General features: G+C 43.1%; 28 non-coding genes across 28 annotated transcripts; all 28 read left to right on the forward strand.

Moving 5' to 3' along the window:
- Positions 1 to 128: 128 nt before the first annotated feature.
- Positions 129 to 247, forward strand: LOC145875477 (5S ribosomal RNA). Its single transcript, XR_014391113.1, has one exon. It is a non-coding gene; the product is annotated as a 5S ribosomal RNA (ribosomal RNA).
- Positions 248 to 656: 409 nt separating this feature from the next.
- On the forward strand, positions 657 to 775 carry LOC145871561 (5S ribosomal RNA). Its single transcript, XR_014387191.1, has one exon. It is a non-coding gene; the product is annotated as a 5S ribosomal RNA (ribosomal RNA).
- Positions 776 to 914: 139 nt separating this feature from the next.
- Positions 915 to 1033, forward strand: LOC145871562 (5S ribosomal RNA). Its single transcript, XR_014387192.1, has one exon. It is a non-coding gene; the product is annotated as a 5S ribosomal RNA (ribosomal RNA).
- A 409-nt stretch (positions 1034 to 1442) lies between these two features.
- On the forward strand, positions 1443 to 1561 carry LOC145871563 (5S ribosomal RNA). The gene has a single exon (XR_014387193.1). It is a non-coding gene; the product is annotated as a 5S ribosomal RNA (ribosomal RNA).
- A 139-nt stretch (positions 1562 to 1700) lies between these two features.
- Positions 1701 to 1819, forward strand: LOC145871564 (5S ribosomal RNA). The gene has a single exon (XR_014387194.1). It is a non-coding gene; the product is annotated as a 5S ribosomal RNA (ribosomal RNA).
- Positions 1820 to 2228: 409 nt separating this feature from the next.
- LOC145868926 (5S ribosomal RNA) lies at positions 2229 to 2347 on the forward strand. Its single transcript, XR_014384921.1, has one exon. It is a non-coding gene; the product is annotated as a 5S ribosomal RNA (ribosomal RNA).
- A 139-nt stretch (positions 2348 to 2486) lies between these two features.
- On the forward strand, positions 2487 to 2605 carry LOC145871565 (5S ribosomal RNA). Its single transcript, XR_014387195.1, has one exon. It is a non-coding gene; the product is annotated as a 5S ribosomal RNA (ribosomal RNA).
- A 139-nt stretch (positions 2606 to 2744) lies between these two features.
- On the forward strand, positions 2745 to 2863 carry LOC145871566 (5S ribosomal RNA). The gene has a single exon (XR_014387196.1). It is a non-coding gene; the product is annotated as a 5S ribosomal RNA (ribosomal RNA).
- Positions 2864 to 3002: 139 nt separating this feature from the next.
- On the forward strand, positions 3003 to 3121 carry LOC145875478 (5S ribosomal RNA). The gene has a single exon (XR_014391114.1). It is a non-coding gene; the product is annotated as a 5S ribosomal RNA (ribosomal RNA).
- A 409-nt stretch (positions 3122 to 3530) lies between these two features.
- On the forward strand, positions 3531 to 3649 carry LOC145871567 (5S ribosomal RNA). The gene has a single exon (XR_014387197.1). It is a non-coding gene; the product is annotated as a 5S ribosomal RNA (ribosomal RNA).
- A 139-nt stretch (positions 3650 to 3788) lies between these two features.
- LOC145871569 (5S ribosomal RNA) lies at positions 3789 to 3907 on the forward strand. The gene has a single exon (XR_014387199.1). It is a non-coding gene; the product is annotated as a 5S ribosomal RNA (ribosomal RNA).
- Positions 3908 to 4316: 409 nt separating this feature from the next.
- On the forward strand, positions 4317 to 4435 carry LOC145871570 (5S ribosomal RNA). Its single transcript, XR_014387200.1, has one exon. It is a non-coding gene; the product is annotated as a 5S ribosomal RNA (ribosomal RNA).
- Positions 4436 to 4574: 139 nt separating this feature from the next.
- On the forward strand, positions 4575 to 4693 carry LOC145875479 (5S ribosomal RNA). The gene has a single exon (XR_014391115.1). It is a non-coding gene; the product is annotated as a 5S ribosomal RNA (ribosomal RNA).
- Positions 4694 to 5102: 409 nt separating this feature from the next.
- On the forward strand, positions 5103 to 5221 carry LOC145871571 (5S ribosomal RNA). The gene has a single exon (XR_014387201.1). It is a non-coding gene; the product is annotated as a 5S ribosomal RNA (ribosomal RNA).
- A 139-nt stretch (positions 5222 to 5360) lies between these two features.
- LOC145871572 (5S ribosomal RNA) lies at positions 5361 to 5479 on the forward strand. Its single transcript, XR_014387202.1, has one exon. It is a non-coding gene; the product is annotated as a 5S ribosomal RNA (ribosomal RNA).
- Positions 5480 to 5888: 409 nt separating this feature from the next.
- Positions 5889 to 6007, forward strand: LOC145871573 (5S ribosomal RNA). Its single transcript, XR_014387203.1, has one exon. It is a non-coding gene; the product is annotated as a 5S ribosomal RNA (ribosomal RNA).
- Positions 6008 to 6146: 139 nt separating this feature from the next.
- LOC145871574 (5S ribosomal RNA) lies at positions 6147 to 6265 on the forward strand. The gene has a single exon (XR_014387204.1). It is a non-coding gene; the product is annotated as a 5S ribosomal RNA (ribosomal RNA).
- Positions 6266 to 6674: 409 nt separating this feature from the next.
- On the forward strand, positions 6675 to 6793 carry LOC145870014 (5S ribosomal RNA). The gene has a single exon (XR_014386010.1). It is a non-coding gene; the product is annotated as a 5S ribosomal RNA (ribosomal RNA).
- A 139-nt stretch (positions 6794 to 6932) lies between these two features.
- On the forward strand, positions 6933 to 7051 carry LOC145871575 (5S ribosomal RNA). The gene has a single exon (XR_014387205.1). It is a non-coding gene; the product is annotated as a 5S ribosomal RNA (ribosomal RNA).
- Positions 7052 to 7190: 139 nt separating this feature from the next.
- LOC145871576 (5S ribosomal RNA) lies at positions 7191 to 7309 on the forward strand. The gene has a single exon (XR_014387206.1). It is a non-coding gene; the product is annotated as a 5S ribosomal RNA (ribosomal RNA).
- Positions 7310 to 7718: 409 nt separating this feature from the next.
- Positions 7719 to 7837, forward strand: LOC145868724 (5S ribosomal RNA). The gene has a single exon (XR_014384720.1). It is a non-coding gene; the product is annotated as a 5S ribosomal RNA (ribosomal RNA).
- A 409-nt stretch (positions 7838 to 8246) lies between these two features.
- LOC145868725 (5S ribosomal RNA) lies at positions 8247 to 8365 on the forward strand. The gene has a single exon (XR_014384721.1). It is a non-coding gene; the product is annotated as a 5S ribosomal RNA (ribosomal RNA).
- A 409-nt stretch (positions 8366 to 8774) lies between these two features.
- LOC145868726 (5S ribosomal RNA) lies at positions 8775 to 8893 on the forward strand. Its single transcript, XR_014384722.1, has one exon. It is a non-coding gene; the product is annotated as a 5S ribosomal RNA (ribosomal RNA).
- A 139-nt stretch (positions 8894 to 9032) lies between these two features.
- Positions 9033 to 9151, forward strand: LOC145868355 (5S ribosomal RNA). The gene has a single exon (XR_014384351.1). It is a non-coding gene; the product is annotated as a 5S ribosomal RNA (ribosomal RNA).
- A 409-nt stretch (positions 9152 to 9560) lies between these two features.
- LOC145868727 (5S ribosomal RNA) lies at positions 9561 to 9679 on the forward strand. Its single transcript, XR_014384723.1, has one exon. It is a non-coding gene; the product is annotated as a 5S ribosomal RNA (ribosomal RNA).
- Positions 9680 to 9818: 139 nt separating this feature from the next.
- LOC145871577 (5S ribosomal RNA) lies at positions 9819 to 9937 on the forward strand. Its single transcript, XR_014387207.1, has one exon. It is a non-coding gene; the product is annotated as a 5S ribosomal RNA (ribosomal RNA).
- A 409-nt stretch (positions 9938 to 10346) lies between these two features.
- On the forward strand, positions 10347 to 10465 carry LOC145871578 (5S ribosomal RNA). The gene has a single exon (XR_014387208.1). It is a non-coding gene; the product is annotated as a 5S ribosomal RNA (ribosomal RNA).
- A 139-nt stretch (positions 10466 to 10604) lies between these two features.
- Positions 10605 to 10723, forward strand: LOC145871580 (5S ribosomal RNA). Its single transcript, XR_014387210.1, has one exon. It is a non-coding gene; the product is annotated as a 5S ribosomal RNA (ribosomal RNA).
- The last annotated feature ends 156 nt before the right edge of the window (positions 10724 to 10879 follow it).

Here is a 10879-nt window from a genome sequence, read left to right on the forward strand (position 1 = left end):
AGGGTGTGCTCTTGCACTATTTCATCAGCAACACTGGCTTGTATTAAGCATTTAATGATGAATTGACTAAATGTCTGTTTTATCAGACTCACTTTGACTATATATGTTGTAGCAAGAGATTGTTTCTCGCTTACGGCCATACCAGCCTGGGTACGCCCGATCTCGTCTGATCTCGGAAGCTAAGCAGGGTCGGGCCTGGTTAGTACTTGGATGGGAGACCGCCTGTGAATACCAGGTGCTGTAAGCATTTTGTCCACGAGGGTGTGCCCCTGCACTATTTCATCAGCAACACTGCCTTGTAGTAAGCATTTAATGATGAATTGACTAAATGCAGCTTCCTGCCTTTTTAATAGGATCAAATTTCCTTGTGTTTTCAATTAGCATCTGCCTTGTATTTATAAGACAAACAAGAATATTGTTGCTGAATGCAGCTTGTGTGTGCTTTGTGCTCCTTTGCCCTGTTCAAATGATGAAAGGAAATAAAGTTTGTATTTTATCCAACTACCTGTGCTAAAAAGTGATGGGAACAGTGTTTGTAATTTCTTCTACTTTTTCAGTGACACAAAGTTCAAGCTGCTTATCTAATTGGTGAAAATGCAATGTCTGTTTATCACACTCACTTTGACTATATATGTTGTAGCAAGAGATTGTTTCTCGCTTACGGCCATACCAGCCTGGGTACGCCCGATCTCGTCTGATCTCGGAAGCTAAGCAGGGTCGGGCCTGGTTAGTACTTGGATGGGAGACCGCCTGGGAATACCAGGTGCTGTAAGCATTTTGTCCACGAGGGTGTGCTCTTGCACTATTTCATCAGCAACACTGCCTTGTATTAAGCATTTAATGATGAATTGACTAAATGTCTGTTTTATCAGACTCACTTTGACTATATATGTTGTAGCAAGAGATTGTTTCTCGCTTACGGCCATACCAGCCTGGGTACGCCCGATCTCGTCTGATCTCGGAAGCTAAGCAGGGTCGGGCCTGGTTAGTACTTGGATGGGAGACCGCCTGGGAATACCAGGTGCTGTAAGCATTTTGTCCACGAGGGTGTGCCCCTGCACTATTTCATCAGCAACACTGCCTTGTAGTAAGCATTTAATGATGAATTGACTAAATGCAGCTTCCTGCCTTTTTAATAGGATCAAATTTCCTTGTGTTTTCAATTAGCATCTGCCTTGTATTTATAAGACAAACAAGAATATTGTTGCTGAATGCAGCTTGTGTGTGCTTTGTGCTCCTTTGCCCTGTTCAAATGATGAAAGGAAATAAAGTTTGTATTTTATCCAACTACCTGTGCTAAAAAGTGATGGGAACAGTGTTTGTAATTTCTTCTACTTTTTCAGTGACACAAAGTTCAAGCTGCTTATCTAATTGGTGAAAATGCAATGTCTGTTTATCACACTCACTTTGACTATATATGTTGTAGCAAGAGATTGTTTCTCGCTTACGGCCATACCAGCCTGGGTACGCCCGATCTCGTCTGATCTCGGAAGCTAAGCAGGGTCGGGCCTGGTTAGTACTTGGATGGGAGACCGCCTGGGAATACCAGGTGCTGTAAGCATTTTGTCCACGAGGGTGTGCTCTTGCACTATTTCATCAGCAACACTGCCTTGTATTAAGCATTTAATGATGAATTGACTAAATGTCTGTTTTATCAGACTCACTTTGACTATATATGTTGTAGCAAGAGATTGTTTCTCGCTTACGGCCATACCAGCCTGGGTACGCCCGATCTCGTCTGATCTCGGAAGCTAAGCAGGGTCGGGCCTGGTTAGTACTTGGATGGGAGACCGCCTGGGAATACCAGGTGCTGTAAGCATTTTGTCCACGAGGGTGTGCCCCTGCACTATTTCATCAGCAACACTGCCTTGTAGTAAGCATTTAATGATGAATTGACTAAATGCAGCTTCCTGCCTTTTTAATAGGATCAAATTTCCTTGTGTTTTCAATTAGCATCTGCCTTGTATTTATAAGACAAACAAGAATATTGTTGCTGAATGCAGCTTGTGTGTGCTTTGTGCTCCTTTGCCCTGTTCAAATGATGAAAGGAAATAAAGTTTGTATTTTATCCAACTACCTGTGCTAAAAAGTGATGGGAACAGTGTTTGTAATTTCTTCTACTTTTTCAGTGACACAAAGTTCAAGCTGCTTATCTAATTGGTGAAAATGCAATGTCTGTTTATCACACTCACTTTGACTATATATGTTGTAGCAAGAGATTGTTTCTCGCTTACGGCCATACCAGCCTGGGTACGCCCGATCTCGTCTGATCTCGGAAGCTAAGCAGGGTCTGGCCTGGTTAGTACTTGGATGGGAGACCGCCTGGGAATACCAGGTGCTGTAAGCATTTTGTCCACGAGGGTGTGCTCTTGCACTATTTCATCAGCAACACTGCCTTGTATTAAGCATTTAATGATGAATTGACTAAATGTCTGTTTTATCAGACTCACTTTGACTATATATGTTGTAGCAAGAGATTGTTTCTCGCTTACGGCCATACCAGCCTGGGTACGCCCGATCTCGTCTGATCTCGGAAGCTAAGCAGGGTCGGGCCTGGTTAGTACTTGGATGGGAGACCGCCTGGGAATACCAGGTGCTGTAAGCATTTTGTCCACGAGGTTGTGCTCTTGCACTATTTCATCAGCAACACTGCCTTGTATTAAGCATTTAATGATGAATTGACTAAATGTCTGTTTTATCAGACTCACTTTGACTATATATGTTGTAGCAAGAGATTGTTTCTCGCTTACGGCCATACCAGCCTGGGTACGCCCGATCTCGTCTGATCTCGGAAGCTAAGCAGGGTCGGGCCTGGTTAGTACTTGGATGGGAGACCGCCTGGGAATACCAGGTGCTGTAAGCATTTTGTCCACGAGGGTGTGCTCTTGCACTATTTCATCAGCAACACTGGCTTGTATTAAGCATTTAATGATGAATTGACTAAATGTCTGTTTTATCAGACTCACTTTGACTATATATGTTGTAGCAAGAGATTGTTTCTCGCTTACGGCCATACCAGCCTGGGTACGCCCGATCTCGTCTGATCTCGGAAGCTAAGCAGGGTCGGGCCTGGTTAGTACTTGGATGGGAGACCGCCTGTGAATACCAGGTGCTGTAAGCATTTTGTCCACGAGGGTGTGCCCCTGCACTATTTCATCAGCAACACTGCCTTGTAGTAAGCATTTAATGATGAATTGACTAAATGCAGCTTCCTGCCTTTTTAATAGGATCAAATTTCCTTGTGTTTTCAATTAGCATCTGCCTTGTATTTATAAGACAAACAAGAATATTGTTGCTGAATGCAGCTTGTGTGTGCTTTGTGCTCCTTTGCCCTGTTCAAATGATGAAAGGAAATAAAGTTTGTATTTTATCCAACTACCTGTGCTAAAAAGTGATGGGAACAGTGTTTGTAATTTCTTCTACTTTTTCAGTGACACAAAGTTCAAGCTGCTTATCTAATTGGTGAAAATGCAATGTCTGTTTATCACACTCACTTTGACTATATATGTTGTAGCAAGAGATTGTTTCTCGCTTACGGCCATACCAGCCTGGGTACGCCCGATCTCGTCTGATCTCGGAAGCTAAGCAGGGTCGGGCCTGGTTAGTACTTGGATGGGAGACCGCCTGGGAATACCAGGTGCTGTAAGCATTTTGTCCACGAGGGTGTGCTCTTGCACTATTTCATCAGCAACACTGCCTTGTATTAAGCATTTAATGATGAATTGACTAAATGTCTGTTTTATCAGACTCACTTTGACTATATATGTTGTAGCAAGAGATTGTTTCTCGCTTACGGCCATACCAGCCTGGGTACGCCCGATCTCGTCTGATCTCGGAAGCTAAGCAGGGTCGGGCCTGGTTAGTACTTGGATGGGAGACCGCCTGGGAATACCAGGTGCTGTAAGCATTTTGTCCACGAGGGTGTGCCCCTGCACTATTTCATCAGCAACACTGCCTTGTAGTAAGCATTTAATGATGAATTGACTAAATGCAGCTTCCTGCCTTTTTAATAGGATCAAATTTCCTTGTGTTTTCAATTAGCATCTGCCTTGTATTTATAAGACAAACAAGAATATTGTTGCTGAATGCAGCTTGTGTGTGCTTTGTGCTCCTTTGCCCTGTTCAAATGATGAAAGGAAATAAAGTTTGTATTTTATCCAACTACCTGTGGTAAAAAGTGATGGGAACAGTGTTTGTAATTTCTTCTACTTTTTCAGTGACACAAAGTTCAAGCTGCTTATCTAATTGGTGAAAATGCAATGTCTGTTTATCACACTCACTTTGACTATATATGTTGTAGCAAGAGATTGTTTCTCGCTTACGGCCATACCAGCCTGGGTACGCCCGATCTCGTCTGATCTCGGAAGCTAAGCAGGGTCGGGCCTGGTTAGTACTTGGATGGGAGACCGCCTGGGAATACCAGGTGCTGTAAGCATTTTGTCCACGAGGGTGTGCTCTTGCACTATTTCATCAGCAACACTGGCTTGTATTAAGCATTTAATGATGAATTGACTAAATGTCTGTTTTATCAGACTCACTTTGACTATATATGTTGTAGCAAGAGATTGTTTCTCGCTTACGGCCATACCAGCCTGGGTACGCCCGATCTCGTCTGATCTCGGAAGCTAAGCAGGGTCGGGCCTGGTTAGTACTTGGATGGGAGACCGCCTGTGAATACCAGGTGCTGTAAGCATTTTGTCCACGAGGGTGTGCCCCTGCACTATTTCATCAGCAACACTGCCTTGTAGTAAGCATTTAATGATGAATTGACTAAATGCAGCTTCCTGCCTTTTTAATAGGATCAAATTTCCTTGTGTTTTCAATTAGCATCTGCCTTGTATTTATAAGACAAACAAGAATATTGTTGCTGAATGCAGCTTGTGTGTGCTTTGTGCTCCTTTGCCCTGTTCAAATGATGAAAGGAAATAAAGTTTGTATTTTATCCAACTACCTGTGCTAAAAAGTGATGGGAACAGTGTTTGTAATTTCTTCTACTTTTTCAGTGACACAAAGTTCAAGCTGCTTATCTAATTGGTGAAAATGCAATGTCTGTTTATCACACTCACTTTGACTATATATGTTGTAGCAAGAGATTGTTTCTCGCTTACGGCCATACCAGCCTGGGTACGCCCGATCTCGTCTGATCTCGGAAGCTAAGCAGGGTCGGGCCTGGTTAGTACTTGGATGGGAGACCGCCTGGGAATACCAGGTGCTGTAAGCATTTTGTCCACGAGGGTGTGCTCTTGCACTATTTCATCAGCAACACTGCCTTGTATTAAGCATTTAATGATGAATTGACTAAATGTCTGTTTTATCAGACTCACTTTGACTATATATGTTGTAGCAAGAGATTGTTTCTCGCTTACGGCCATACCAGCCTGGGTACGCCCGATCTCGTCTGATCTCGGAAGCTAAGCAGGGTCGGGCCTGGTTAGTACTTGGATGGGAGACCGCCTGGGAATACCAGGTGCTGTAAGCATTTTGTCCACGAGGGTGTGCCCCTGCACTATTTCATCAGCAACACTGCCTTGTAGTAAGCATTTAATGATGAATTGACTAAATGCAGCTTCCTGCCTTTTTAATAGGATCAAATTTCCTTGTGTTTTCAATTAGCATCTGCCTTGTATTTATAAGACAAACAAGAATATTGTTGCTGAATGCAGCTTGTGTGTGCTTTGTGCTCCTTTGCCCTGTTCAAATGATGAAAGGAAATAAAGTTTGTATTTTATCCAACTACCTGTGCTAAAAAGTGATGGGAACAGTGTTTGTAATTTCTTCTACTTTTTCAGTGACACAAAGTTCAAGCTGCTTATCTAATTGGTGAAAATGCAATGTCTGTTTATCACACTCACTTTGACTATATATGTTGTAGCAAGAGATTGTTTCTCGCTTACGGCCATACCAGCCTGGGTACGCCCGATCTCGTCTGATCTCGGAAGCTAAGCAGGGTCGGGCCTGGTTAGTACTTGGATGGGAGACCGCCTGGGAATACCAGGTGCTGTAAGCATTTTGTCCACGAGGGTGTGCTCTTGCACTATTTCATCAGCAACACTGCCTTGTATTAAGCATTTAATGATGAATTGACTAAATGTCTGTTTTATCAGACTCACTTTGACTATATATGTTGTAGCAAGAGATTGTTTCTCGCTTACGGCCATACCAGCCTGGGTACGCCCGATCTCGTCTGATCTCGGAAGCTAAGCAGGGTCGGGCCTGGTTAGTACTTGGATGGGAGACCGCCTGGGAATACCAGGTGCTGTAAGCATTTTGTCCACGAGGGTGTGCCCCTGCACTATTTCATCAGCAACACTGCCTTGTAGTAAGCATTTAATGATGAATTGACTAAATGCAGCTTCCTGCCTTTTTAATAGGATCAAATTTCCTTGTGTTTTCAATTAGCATCTGCCTTGTATTTATAAGACAAACAAGAATATTGTTGCTGAATGCAGCTTGTGTGTGCTTTGTGCTCCTTTGCCCTGTTCAAATGATGAAAGGAAATAAAGTTTGTATTTTATCCAACTACCTGTGCTAAAAAGTGATGGGAACAGTGTTTGTAATTTCTTCTACTTTTTCAGTGACACAAAGTTCAAGCTGCTTATCTAATTGGTGAAAATGCAATGTCTGTTTATCACACTCACTTTGACTATATATGTTGTAGCAAGAGATTGTTTCTCGCATACGGCCATACCAGCCTGGGTACGCCCGATCTCGTCTGATCTCGGAAGCTAAGCAGGGTCTGGCCTGGTTAGTACTTGGATGGGAGACCGCCTGGGAATACCAGGTGCTGTAAGCATTTTGTCCACGAGGGTGTGCTCTTGCACTATTTCATCAGCAACACTGCCTTGTATTAAGCATTTAATGATGAATTGACTAAATGTCTGTTTTATCAGACTCACTTTGACTATATATGTTGTAGCAAGAGATTGTTTCTCGCTTACGGCCATACCAGCCTGGGTACGCCCGATCTCGTCTGATCTCGGAAGCTAAGCAGGGTCGGGCCTGGTTAGTACTTGGATGGGAGACCGCCTGGGAATACCAGGTGCTGTAAGCATTTTGTCCACGAGGGTGTGCTCTTGCACTATTTCATCAGCAACACTGCCTTGTATTAAGCATTTAATGATGAATTGACTAAATGTCTGTTTTATCAGACTCACTTTGACTATATATGTTGTAGCAAGAGATTGTTTCTCGCTTACGGCCATACCAGCCTGGGTACGCCCGATCTCGTCTGATCTCGGAAGCTAAGCAGGGTCGGGCCTGGTTAGTACTTGGATGGGAGACCGCCTGGGAATACCAGGTGCTGTAAGCATTTTGTCCACGAGGGTGTGCCCCTGCACTATTTCATCAGCAACACTGCCTTGTAGTAAGCATTTAATGATGAATTGACTAAATGCAGCTTCCTGCCTTTTTAATAGGATCAAATTTCCTTGTGTTTTCAATTAGCATCTGCCTTGTATTTATAAGACAAACAAGAATATTGTTGCTGAATGCAGCTTGTGTGTGCTTTGTGCTCCTTTGCCCTGTTCAAATGATGAAAGGAAATAAAGTTTGTATTTTATCCAACTACCTGTGCTAAAAAGTGATGGGAACAGTGTTTGTAATTTCTTCTACTTTTTCAGTGACACAAAGTTCAAGCTGCTTATCTAATTGGTGAAAATGCAATGTCTGTTTATCACACTCACTTTGACTATATATGTTGTAGCAAGAGATTGTTTCTCGCTTACGGCCATACCAGCCTGGGTACGCCCGATCTCGTCTGATCTCGGAAGCTAGGCAGGGTCGGGCCTGGTTAGTACTTGGATGGGAGACCGCCTGGGAATACCAGGTGCTGTAAGCATTTTGTCCACGAGGGTGTGCCCCTGCACTATTTCATCAGCAACACTGCCTTGTAGTAAGCATTTAATGATGAATTGACTAAATGCAGCTTCCTGCCTTTTTAATAGGATCAAATTTCCTTGTGTTTTCAATTAGCATCTGCCTTGTATTTATAAGACAAACAAGAATATTGTTGCTGAATGCAGCTTGTGTGTGCTTTGTGCTCCTTTGCCCTGTTCAAATGATGAAAGGAAATAAAGTTTGTATTTTATCCAACTACCTGTGCTAAAAAGTGATGGGAACAGTGTTTGTAATTTCTTCTACTTTTTCAGTGACACAAAGTTCAAGCTGCTTATCTAATTGGTGAAAATGCAATGTCTGTTTATCACACTCACTTTGACTATATATGTTGTAGCAAGAGATTGTTTCTCGCTTACGGCCATACCAGCCTGGGTACGCCCGATCTCGTCTGATCTCGGAAGCTAGGCAGGGTCGGGCCTGGTTAGTACTTGGATGGGAGACCGCCTGGGAATACCAGGTGCTGTAAGCATTTTGTCCACGAGGGTGTGCCCCTGCACTATTTCATCAGCAACACTGCCTTGTAGTAAGCATTTAATGATGAATTGACTAAATGCAGCTTCCTGCCTTTTTAATAGGATCAAATTTCCTTGTGTTTTCAATTAGCATCTGCCTTGTATTTATAAGACAAACAAGAATATTGTTGCTGAATGCAGCTTGTGTGTGCTTTGTGCTCCTTTGCCCTGTTCAAATGATGAAAGGAAATAAAGTTTGTATTTTATCCAACTACCTGTGCTAAAAAGTGATGGGAACAGTGTTTGTAATTTCTTCTACTTTTTCAGTGACACAAAGTTCAAGCTGCTTATCTAATTGGTGAAAATGCAATGTCTGTTTATCACACTCACTTTGACTATATATGTTGTAGCAAGAGATTGTTTCTCGCTTACGGCCATACCAGCCTGGGTACGCCCGATCTCGTCTGATCTCGGAAGCTAGGCAGGGTCGGGCCTGGTTAGTACTTGGATGGGAGACCGCCTGGGAATACCAGGTGCTGTAAGCATTTTGTCCACGAGGGTGTGCTCTTGCACTATTTCATCAGCAACACTGCCTTGTATTAAGCATTTAATGATGAATTGACTAAATGTCTGTTTTATCAGACTCACTTTGACTATATATGTTGTAGCAAGAGATTGTTTCTCGCTTACGGCCATACCAGCCTGGGTACGCCCGATCTCGTCTGATCTCGGAAGCTAAGCAGGGTCGGGCCTGGTTACTACTTGGATGGGAGACCGCCTGGGAATACCAGGTGCTGTAAGCATTTTGTCCACGAGGGTGTGCCCCTGCACTATTTCATCAGCAACACTGCCTTGTAGTAAGCATTTAATGATGAATTGACTAAATGCAGCTTCCTGCCTTTTTAATAGGATCAAATTTCCTTGTGTTTTCAATTAGCATCTGCCTTGTATTTATAAGACAAACAAGAATATTGTTGCTGAATGCAGCTTGTGTGTGCTTTGTGCTCCTTTGCCCTGTTCAAATGATGAAAGGAAATAAAGTTTGTATTTTATCCAACTACCTGTGGTAAAAAGTGATGGGAACAGTGTTTGTAATTTCTTCTACTTTTTCAGTGACACAAAGTTCAAGCTGCTTATCTAATTGGTGAAAATGCAATGTCTGTTTATCACACTCACTTTGACTATATATGTTGTCGCAAGAGATTGTTTCTCGCTTACGGCCATACCAGCCTGGGTACGCCCGATCTCGTCTGATCTCGGAAGCTAGGCAGGGTCGGGCCTGGTTAGTACTTGGATGGGAGACCGCCTGGGAATACCAGGTGCTGTAAGCATTTTGTCCACGAGGGTGTGCTCTTGCACTATTTCATCAGCAACACTGCCTTGTATTAAGCATTTAATGATGAATTGACTAAATGTCTGTTTTATCAGACTCACTTTGACTATATATGTTGTAGCAAGAGATTGTTTCTCGCTTACGGCCATACCAGCCTGGGTACGCCCGATCTCGTCTGATCTCGGAAGCTAAGCAGGGTCGGGCCTGGTTAGTACTTGGATGGGAGACCGCCTGGGAATACCAGGTGCTGTAAGCATTTTGTCCACGAGGGTGTGCCCCTGCACTATTTCATCAGCAACACTGCCTTGTAGTAAGCATTTAATGATGAATTGACTAAATGCAGCTTCCTGCCTTTTTAATAGGATCAAATTTCCTTGTGTTTTCAATTAGCATCTGCCTTGTATTTATAAGACAAACAAGAATATTGTTGCTGAATGCAGCTTGTGTGTGCTTTGTGCTCCTTTGCCCTGTTCAAATGATGAAAGGAAATAAAGTTTGTATTTTATCCAACTACCTGTGGTAAAAAGTGATGGGAACAGTGTTTGTAATTTCTTCTACTTTTTCAGTGACACAAAGTTCAAGCTGCTTATCTAATTGGTGAAAATGCAATGTCTGTTTATCACACTCACTTTGACTATATATGTTGTAGCAAGAGATTGTTTCTCGCTTACGGCCATACCAGCCTGGGTACGCCCGATCTCGTCTGATCTCGGAAGCTAAGCAGGGTCGGGCCTGGTTAGTACTTGGATGGGAGACCGCCTGGGAATACCAGGTGCTGTAAGCATTTTGTCCACGAGGGTGTGCTCTTGCACTATTTCATCAGCAACACTGCCTTGTATTAAGCATTTAATGATGAATTGACTAAATGTCTGTTTTATCAGACTCACTTTGACTATATATGTTGTAGCAAGAGATTGTTTCTCGCTTACGGCCATACCAGCCTGGGTACGCCCGATCTCGTCTGATCTCGGAAGCTAAGCAGGGTCGGGCCTGGTTAGTACTTGGATGGGAGACCGCCTGGGAATACCAGGTGCTGTAAGCATTTTGTCCACGAGGGTGTGCCCCTGCACTATTTCATCAGCAACACTGCCTTGTAGTAAGCATTTAATGATGAATTGACTAAATGCAGCTTCCTGCCTTTTTAATAGGATCAAATTTCCTTGTGTTTTCAATTAGCATCTGCCTTGTATTTATAAGA

This window comes from Salmo salar, unplaced genomic scaffold (genome assembly GCF_965601325.2).
Source record: "Salmo salar unplaced genomic scaffold, fSalSal1 ptg000293l, whole genome shotgun sequence".
NCBI lineage: Eukaryota > Metazoa > Chordata > Actinopteri > Salmoniformes > Salmonidae > Salmo > Salmo salar.